At 30.9% G+C, this 10,496-nt stretch overlaps 1 long non-coding RNA gene across 1 annotated transcript; it reads right to left on the bottom strand.

Annotated features, from left to right (window-relative positions):
- Window positions 1-9,090: 9,090 nt before the first annotated feature.
- Window positions 9,091-9,869, bottom strand: LOC145612554 (uncharacterized). Its single transcript, XR_014106639.1, has 2 exons — window positions 9,530-9,869; window positions 9,091-9,336 (listed from the first exon to the last, which is right to left on the bottom strand). It is a non-coding gene; the product is annotated as an uncharacterized LOC145612554 (long non-coding RNA).
- Between the last annotated feature and the right edge of the window lie 627 nt (window positions 9,870-10,496).

Genomic DNA, 10,496 nt, shown 5'->3' with positions numbered 1-10,496 from the left:
TTTTAAATTGACTTAATGCCTTCATTAACTATCTACTCCTTCCTTTCAAAAAAAAAAAAAAAAACTATCTACCACTTGAGCCCTACTATGTGATTTCCAACTCTACCTAGCTAAATTACAAACTAAGCGTTTTATTAGAATACTTGCTAATCATTTTAGAATGTATGTATAATAATTGATGACTAAGCTACATAAAAATTACATTATTATTAGGTATGTACGACTATAACAGTTATTATCAATAATATTTTCTCCCTACTTTATTCAATTTTTCTTAATTTTCCTGACTTTTCATACTTCGTATAATTATGAATCAAACAAAAATAATTTTGGCCTTCTTTTTTGACAACATCATCAAAGTGCTTTATATTTTATGCTCATAAATATATTATTGTTAGAATGTATTATTGTTATTCTTGAATTTATTAGAATGAGATGATGACATCCATTGATATTTCAAAAACAAATTCGATACAACAAATCTATTAGAGAATAATTGTAATCAATTTATATTATCATTTGAAAAAGAAACTCGAAAAATTCTAGCCTGATTAAAATAAGAAATTTGATGTCTTTATTAAAGAAGGTTTTTTCCTCAAAATTGGAATTGACAACTGCGTAGTACTTTCTACCTTTCCAAGTTTCCTTAATAGTAGTAAATGGTAATGCTTGCTAATAAAACAACAAATAAGCTAAATCACGAAACAAGGGGAAGAATAAAAAGGTACTTGTATTTCACTAGTAATGATAACAAATAAATCAATAAGGGCTAGCCACGTATGATATCGGCGTTGAATTTGATGGACTTAGAAACCTTAGCTTGAATTATTTGTTTGAAATGTGTTCATGTATGGGATGGTGGGCTCATCATTGGCCTCACCCACCGCATTCCCATTCGCTCATGCCATGTGATTTGTGATTGCATCTCTCACATCCTTTGATTCCTACTTCTTACCTTCCTAATCCAATCTTCCTCGTTCACATTTTACCCCCATATCATATTGCTTTCATTGTTTCATTCTGTCGTACTCCCTTTATCCCTTAATAATCAATACATCAAATTTAAATAAAATGAGGAGTTGCTCCAACTATTTTATATTTGTACGTAGTGAAATTATGATTATGTAATTGTATAATTAAACCACCAATAAAATCCTCATATTTACTCCCTATCATAATTTTACATCCTCTCTCACCAAGAAAAGAAAAAACATTTACAACCTCCTTTCAAAATTGAATCAACACTCAACTTCAAGAACCAATAGATCAATACCACATTTATATATACAGTGCAATAAATAAGTATAGTTACCGATTATCCTTATGTCGACATTGACATTAACCCCACGAAAAAAAATGGTCGGCCTCCATATGTCAAAATTGACGCAACAAGGTTTTGTATCAATGAAAGAAAGAAAAAATATCCCTACATACAAAACCTAAAATCACAATACACATGTTAATACTATCTTAATAGAACTCATATTATGAGTTGTCAAATACGGGTTTGGGCCGCACCTATCACGGGAGAGTGCAAGTCTACCACTTTACAAGATCAAGCAGGTTCTACCTTAAAACCATATAGCAATGAAGATAGCAGTCCCTTAGTAATATAGTGGTGGTAACTCTTGGATTATTTCAATGTGGGATTCCATTACTGCTACACTTCCCCTTTAATCTTTTAGTGTGGGACAAGAAAATGCTCACATATGGATTATTCATGGGCTCAACATGTATAATTATATTAATATTTCGTTATAATCATTCGATCTTTTAAATTCTAGGCAATTTTAACTTTTCTCTTCCTCACCTTACTACCTAAAAGCATAATAACATTTAATTAACTTTTTAACAACTGAGTAGAACAAAAAAGAGTGCAAAGGAATAATTCACTCAACAACTAACTGTTATTGTTCCAACAAATTTCATGCAAGACTTTGTTGGTACGTTATAAAAAAGATGGAGGAAGATTGATGAGTTGGTAGATTCAGTTGCCACTTAATCAAAAATAAGGAAAAAGTTATTAAAAAAAATTAAAAAAAAAAAAAAAAAAAAAAAAAAAGAAGAAGAAGAAGAAGAAGAAGTGTACGATCGAAACAAAAATTAGAAGGTACGTGAAGGTTCATGGTCGAGTTTTTTTTCTTTAAAAACAAAAAAGAAAAAAAAAAGGAAAATAAGCGAACCCCACATGGCCAGCTTTGTGTGTGCCCGTCGGCCCGCCAACATCTACCTTGGAATTAGTCCAACTCATTACTCATTTATCAAAATCATTCATTTAAAGGAATTTTCGATTGAGTAGTTTCGATTCTTATATGATATGACCTCACCTCACCTCATTCTCATTCATCTTCTTAGCTTTTATTCCTACTACTCCTACACTACTCCTACATACACTAATAAGCTTATAAAAAAAATTAAAGATATAGATAGTTAAAGTTATATATTGACACATTGCTAATCAAAGTGATGCACTTAAATAACTACGGAGGAAATATGTCACAATCTATTTATTTGAGATGATTGATTTTGTTTTTTCTTTGACAAAGAGATGATTGTATTGAATATACAGAGTGTATAGTTGAAAGTTAGCAAAGATATACTCCGTCCGTTTATTAATTATTGTTGTTTAGAAGAGTCTCAGCACATGTGAGTCTACTCCACATAGAAGTAGAGGAGAATGGAGTAATTAAGGAGGAATCAGATGACTAACATACAAATTTTTTTGAATAATAAATTTTATGCAAGATTAGGGATGAGAAGAAGGGAATAATTAAAAAAACTAATATAAAATTTCAATATCATGTGCTAAATCTGCTTCATTTACTACAGAGCATCAATTACACCGAGTTTTTAACTTTCAATAGAGTTTTATAATGTCAAATTTATTATAACGTGAGTTCATTTAGTTTACCCTAATGAAAATTTATCAAATACGTACCAAATGTTCATATGTTATTGAGCAAATTCTAAAATACAAATCAATCATTTTCATAAAAGTTTAGTACTATACAAAAAACAAGGGGAAAAGGTGTTACTATCTTTAGCTAGAAGAATTGCCAAATAACCCTATAGCAAAGTGACTAAAAGATTGGCGTCGGTGGCTAAGCTAATCCATTCAAAATCACAGCTCATTAATTTGTACATCTTTTACCTACCATTTTTCCCTAATCCACTTAGCCTCCAAAGATGACGATGGATTTTAAATTGCATGCTTAATTAATATGTCCACTAATGTCTGATTTATGCCCCAATTATTCAAATTTGGTTACTTTTCTATCAAATTGTGCAAAGTTACACGTAAATTATATTCGTATGAATGTATGATACAGTTGGATGATCGTGAGGGATAATTAATTACTTCATTAGGTTAGATTTAGTATAAGAGTTTAATTATGTCTAGCTAATATCTCAACTCAAAAAAAAAAAATCACAAGATCAAATTGAGGATTTTCATCGCTCATATTAGTACCATGTTACAATGTCCAATAATATATATACCATGTTACAAGGTAGCTAGAACTGGTTATATATGTTCTTTCAAAAAAAAAAAAAAAGAACTGGTTATATATGTAGAAATTACTAGATTAAATTTATCTCTATATGATTAATTAGCAACAAGAAGCGTATAAAGTATAAACTAGGCAAAAAATAACTTTGATTATACCATGCATGTGGTACAATCGGTTATATGTATAAATTACGAAATCAAATTTCATACCTATAAATTTAAGTTTCCCATTATATATGCAACATGCCAAGATTTTAACTTATTACCAGGCCAAACAATAATAAGTAAACCGATTCCAATTCAACCTTTGTTTTTATTGTTATGATTAATTCACCTAATATTATATATCTCATCATTAGATCTAAAATTTGATTGTATGATTTAGCTTTTTGACATAATTTATTGTACACTAATTTTAAGGAGAGAAAATACTAATTCATATTTATGTGTAATTTCAAAATGTGAAAATTTCATTAATTTTTTTATCATAAATTATAAATATTTAGTGATAAATATATGTAAAATACAAGATGATGTCTGGTATAGTCATCTAATTTTTGTAAGTATAATTGGGCATAGCTCTCTTATATTAGTTCATTTGATAAATTAAAACTCTTACTTTTAATGGTAAAGTTCTAAGGTTTGAATTTTACAAAGTGAGTTTGCTACTTGAAGGTGAGAAACCCCTTTCCTCTCCCCCTACTTCCAATAGTTACGTTCCACGACGTGTTTGATCCGTAAATGATACATTAAAAAAAAAAAAAAAAAAAAAAAAAACGATTATATATGAGGTAAATTTGTCCATGACCTTTCCCTATTATAAAAAAATGATAAATAATTACTAATTATACTTTTACAAGTCAAGTCATTACATTCTATTTCGATATATATTCAAAGAATTAAGAATGTGTACCTTAAAAGTGCTTGCACTCAGAGAAAAGATTGACTAGTGCAATGCTTTTGATAAAAAAGGTCAATAAAATCAATTAAATAAAGTTTTGAGTATTAGGTAATATGGTTATCCTACATACCATTCATTCAATTCAACCTAGCTTGATTTTCCACTGTGAAATTAATAACTCAATTTGCAAATACATTGAACACAAGTTGATAGATATTGATATATAATTGAATATAAAACTGTTCCTTCGATCGTAAATTAGGCACACTGTCCTAGCCAATTTAGAACATGCTTTGTAATGTGGAAAAAATGAGAATTATTTAAGATGTTACAACTTGATTAGTATTCCATTTGTATTGTTGTGTGAATAATATATTTGACAAAATTAAGCTTATATAGTAGAGATACTCCGTAAAACGAAAAAGAGAAGACTTTATAGTATAAGGTATTAAGCAATATTTTTCCTTGTCATAAAATGATAAAATAGGTCGACTCAAAGAAAATAAATGAATGAGTATATCGCCAATTTGCCAGCTATACTAATTGTATCATCCAATCATAACAAGAAGCTGAATAAATAATTAAAAAGATCCACTTAAAAGGTTTGATTTTGTGGTATACTTCGTATCTTGGAGCTTTAAGGATTAGAAAAGGGGAAGAAAGAAAAGTCTGGTGGAGGATTGATTTTGTGTGTAGCAATAAAGAACAAGTTGGCTACTAATGACTTATGATGACATAATAATATTCCAATGCCAAATACTATGTAGCTTTTATTCATAGGCTACATACATACAAGTCCATATAGCTTAGTGAATGGTACCACATATTGCACCAGGGCCCTTTTATATAGAGTAGAGATGACAATGGATCAGATTTGGATCGAGTGGAGCTTCATCCGCATCCATCCATCATTCCAATTGCTCCATCCATATCCATCCATCATCTGTTTCACCCATTATCCATATCCGTCTATCCATCATCTGCGGATGAAATGAGTGGATCGGGGTGACTAATGGATGAACATTTTATGAAAAAAAAATCTCACATAAAATTTAATTTATGGTTATTTTTACCATGAATTAAGGAAGTACTAACTACATATTCTTCGAAAAAAATTAATTTGCAATAAAATTAAGTATTTTTATTGTTCTTATATTAAATATATTTGTATATGGTAATATAAACGGGTGAGTGGGTGGTTAACGGGTGAAAAAATCTTCATCTACATCCGATCCGATCCATCATCCACTCCATCCATTACCGGCTTTTCATCCATTTATTTCGGCTTTTCGTCCATTTGTTTTAAACGGGTGGATCAGATTAGCGGATATCCATATAATATTGTCATCCCTAATATAGAGTGGATTTGGTAGGATAAGAGAAGCAATATACTACTACAAACATAATAACTAATAAGTATATCAGGTGTTTTCAAAAAAAAAAAAAAAAAAAAAAAAAAAGTATATCAGGTGTTTTCAAAAAAAAAAAAAAAGTATATCAGGTTCATATTGCTTAGTTTGAAAATTTTATGGGATTTGGAAAGGAAATGGAGAATTGACCAAAAAAAAAAAAAAAAAAATCTTTTATACAAGTTTCATAAATTGGATAAATAGCAAATTACGCGCTGTCAATTTTGATTCTTTCACTTCCTAATATTAAACAAACTTTTGAATTTTTTTAATTTTTTTATAAGGAGCAAAATATTAGAAATTAAAACATCATTTGTTTTCTTTCTCTTCCTTTCAATGGAGCACTTTCCTTCATTTCCCTTACAATGTTGTCTTAACCTGCCTTAGGCCCTGTTTTTTTGAGCTTCTAGGCAGAGCAAAGCAAGGCATATTTCATCACATGCTCACAACAAAGCGAAGCAGATTTCAGCAGAGCAAGACATAGAAGCAGATTTCAATATTTCATTATTACTACTACTACTACTACTATTTTTAATAATAATAATAATAATAATAATAATAATAATAATAATAATAATAATACTATTTTTAATAATATTACTACTACTACTACTACTATTTTTATTATTATTATTATTATTATTATTATTATTGTTGTTGTTGTTAGTTGTTGTTGGTTGTATTGTTATCGCATTATTAATTATTATTATTATCACTATTATCATTATCATTATTATTATTATTATTATTATTATTACTATTATTATTGCTGTTGTTATTATTATTACTTGATTTATTTAAATATTCATAGTTGTGAGAACTCAAAAGGAGATGTCAATTGTTGGGTTTGGGATCAATTCTCCAATGGGCCCAATTTCCCAAGTAGATGGTGACAAACTACAGTTGAGTCTTGAGTCTACTTTTGTGTTTGGATACAGTGGCGGAGCCAGAATTTCTAAGTGAGGGGGGCCAAAATTATACCTACGTATATATAATTTCACAACTATTGAATTGATTACATTTACTTTAAAAAAAAAAAAAAAACATATTTTGTTAGCTACAAGATGTCCCAGATTTGATCCCTTGACATCTTGTGTACTATCACATGGAAAAAACCAACTCCTCTACACCAAAATCAATGACAATTAGGAGCAAATTTAATAAATATCTTGAGCCAAGGGGGAGGCCAAGCCCCCCGCCAGCCCCCCCTTGTCTCCGCCCCTAGTTGGATATGAGATGGATTAGTTAACAAGTTCAGTTTGGTCTAACCGTCTAATCCAATAGTGAAACCCTAAAGTTAAAACAACTACGTATATGAGTGTTAGGGTTCCCTATAGCGCCTCATTCATTATTCACATAATCTAACCATTAATGTGTTACCTTTGTGCCCCTAAATGCCTTGATATTGCAATGTGGGGAGGTAATGAGAAAACATATGCAGTAGGAAAATGTTACAATAATATTTGTTATAATGATATGAGTACTATGCACTAATTGTTTTAATATTTAAGAAATGGATAAAGTATAGGATAATCAAATTATTACTCCCTCCATCCCTTATTTGCTGCATAGCTGAAATATATGGGTCAAACTTTATAAGTTTAACGATATATTCTCATTAATCTATATATAAGTGATAATATATTGATGAGATCTTATTAGAATTGTCTAATAGTATATTTTATTAATATCAAGTTTTTATAATTTTTACGTGTATGGATTTAGAGATATATTCGCTTGAAGACACTTCTTAGAGACCGTGAAAAGTCAAATGGGGCAAAAAATAAGGGACAGAGGGAGTATATACCTTTGTTTCTTATTATTTGCAATAAAGGGGTTATTTTTTGTGAGATATAACTTACCCCTTTATTGCAAATAATAAGAAATAGATGTAGTAGATGCCCTCAAAAAAAAAAAAAAAAAAAAAAAATAGATGTAGTAGAAGAAGAAATACCTCATAAATACGGAGTAAGTAAATGTCCAAAATAAATTTAGTTAGGGCCTGTTCATTTTAGCTTAATTGCAGTTCAGTTAAGCTCTAATTTGTTCAGTTCATTTAAGCTCCAATCAGTTCAGTTTAGCTCCTAATTTCCTTCTCTTATAAAATGTTCATTTCAGCTCTATTCAGTTCGGTTTAACTCCAATCAGTTCAGTTCAATTCAACTTAGGGTCTGTTCATATTTACTTAATTTCAGTTCAGTTCAGTTTATTTCAGCTCCAATCAGTTCAGTTCAGCTCCTTCCCTCTCTCATAAAATATTCATTTTTTCTCAGTTTAGTTCAGCTCCAATCAGTTCAGTTCAGCTCCTTCCCTCTCTCATAAAATATTCATTTTTTCTCAGTTCAGTTCAGTTTAGCTCTAATCAGTTCAGTTCAGCTCCAATCAGTTCAGTTCAGCTCAGTTTAGTAAATGTGAACGGGCCCTTAGTTTAGTAAATGTGAAAATGCCCTTAGTAGTAAAAAAAATAATTAAAAAAACAGGTCTATTTATTACAAATTAAAAAAAAAAATGACTCATGTTTCAAAAAAAAAAAAGACTCATCTTGTAATATGCGAAGCGGCTTTTAGAGTGAGGGATAGCTCAAGTAGTTAGAGTTCCCCTCTCGGTTCTAGGACATCTTGGGTTATCCCTCGTCAACTCGTCGTTGTTGCTCTCTAAAAAAAAAAAAAAAAAAAAAAAGCCAAGTAGCTACGTATAATAATATAAGGGCTTGGACTGTTCAATTGAGTTAGTATTATATACTCCTGGATCATGGTATTCCATACCCAATATATTTGAGTAATTTTGCTTAAACCTTATGATATACTTCGTATTTTGCTTAAATTTAGTGTTATTTTGCTAAAACAATATGTAATTTACCTATTCACCTCAACATGTATATAAAAATAGCATGCACGTATAAAATAACATGTACTTATTTATAAAATAACATATACTTCCTCCGTTCACTAGTAGAAAATACTAAATGGCAAGCGGTTCAAACCCTTAATGAGAAGCGGTTTTTGAACCGCATGCTCTTAGGGGGCTTGCCATTGGTCTTTTAAAAGGCAAGCCATTTGTAGTGAAAGGGCAGCGGTTTTAGCGCCAAACCGCTACCCATTACACCTATAAAAATTAAAAAAAATTGCTCTTAGGGGGCTTGCCATTGGTCTTTTAAATGGCAAGCCATTTGCAGTGAAAGGGCAGCGGTTTTGGCGCCAAACCGCTACCCATTACACCTATAAAAAAAAAATTTGGGGTTTTTTCACGTAAATTAATACACAATCACAATATATATAAAAACATTAACATTTTCATTAATTAATTGTATTAATATTACATTTCAGCCAAACAAAAAATATTTAAAAAAATTAATACAAATTGTAACACCAACAAAACAAAACATTAAAAAATAAATAAAAAAAACCAAGCAGCAGCCCCTGTTCTCTCCCTGTTCTCTGTTCTCAGAACCACGCATCATCTACCACCACCGCAATAATCACCTCAATCAACCTCCATAATTGACGCCACCACCGCACCTGAATCATAAAAAAAAAAAAAAAAGAAAAAAAAAGGCAAGCAGTTATTCAGATCTAGACAAAACCAAAAAAAAAAGAAAAAAAAAGAAAGATCTAGACACCAACCACAACCATTAGATTATCAAGAACAACCGACCAATTTTCTATAACAAATAACAACAAATTCGAAAACAAAATTAAAACAATAACTTACCTAGAATTTCAACATAATCCACAAAATTTAGCCTCGAATTTGGTTATATAAGGCCAAATTCGACCTTAAAAACTCTAGATCTAGAGTTTTTAGGGTCGAATTTGACCTTAAAATCATTAAATTGGATTTAACCCCGAATTTTGCTTGATATTATGGCTCGAATTTGCTCGAAAATGAGGGTCGGTCGTCGGTGGTCACTCTTCGTGGTGAGGCTTGAGAAAGGAAAAGGAGATGAGAGTAAAATAGATGGAGAACGGAGATGAGAGAAGAAAGAGAAGGAGATGGAGGAGAGAGGAGTGAGGGCGTGAGAATGGAGGGGAGAGAGGAGAGAGAAGTGAGAAGAAAGAGAAGTAGATGGAGGAGGAGAGAGGGCGTGAAAACTGAGGGGATGAGGAGAGAGAGCGTGAGAAATAGAGGGGAGGAGGAGGAGAGAGAAGAAGAATCATGAGATTTTTAGGGTTTTTTAACAAATGGCAAGCGGTTCACGGTTTAAACCGCTTGCCATTTACAATTTGGCAAGCGGTTCACCCAAAACCGCTTGCCATTTGTAATTTGGTAAGCGATTCACCCCAAACCGCTTGCCATTTATAATTTGGCAAGCGGAATTCCAAAACCGCTTGCCATTTGGGGCTTTCCATTTACTATTTTCTACTAGTGGTTTCTTTATAGTTGCAACACACACTTTATCACGGTAATTAAGAAAAGTGGATCAAACATGATATAATACACTTAAAATGGGTTAAAACTTAAAAAGTTGAGGAGCATAATCAAGTGGGCCATGTGCTTAAACTAAATATAATACTATAGTACAACTTTCACCATAAATACCTTGCTTTTATAGTGTGTTGCAACTATTATGACAATTTTATTTTAGGGATTTATTGCAACTACAAAAAACGGAGGAAGTATATAAATTGAAATAATAAGTTCACATCAAAATAACATGAATTTTATAAACCTAAATTAC

The sequence above is a fragment of the Chenopodium album genome, chromosome 24 (assembly GCF_948465745.1).
Source record: "Chenopodium album chromosome 24, dcCheAlbu1.1, whole genome shotgun sequence".
Lineage (NCBI taxonomy): Eukaryota > Viridiplantae > Streptophyta > Magnoliopsida > Caryophyllales > Amaranthaceae > Chenopodium > Chenopodium album.
The sequence above is the reverse complement of the archived record's forward strand: the minus strand, read 5'-3'. Positions and strand labels throughout refer to the sequence as shown.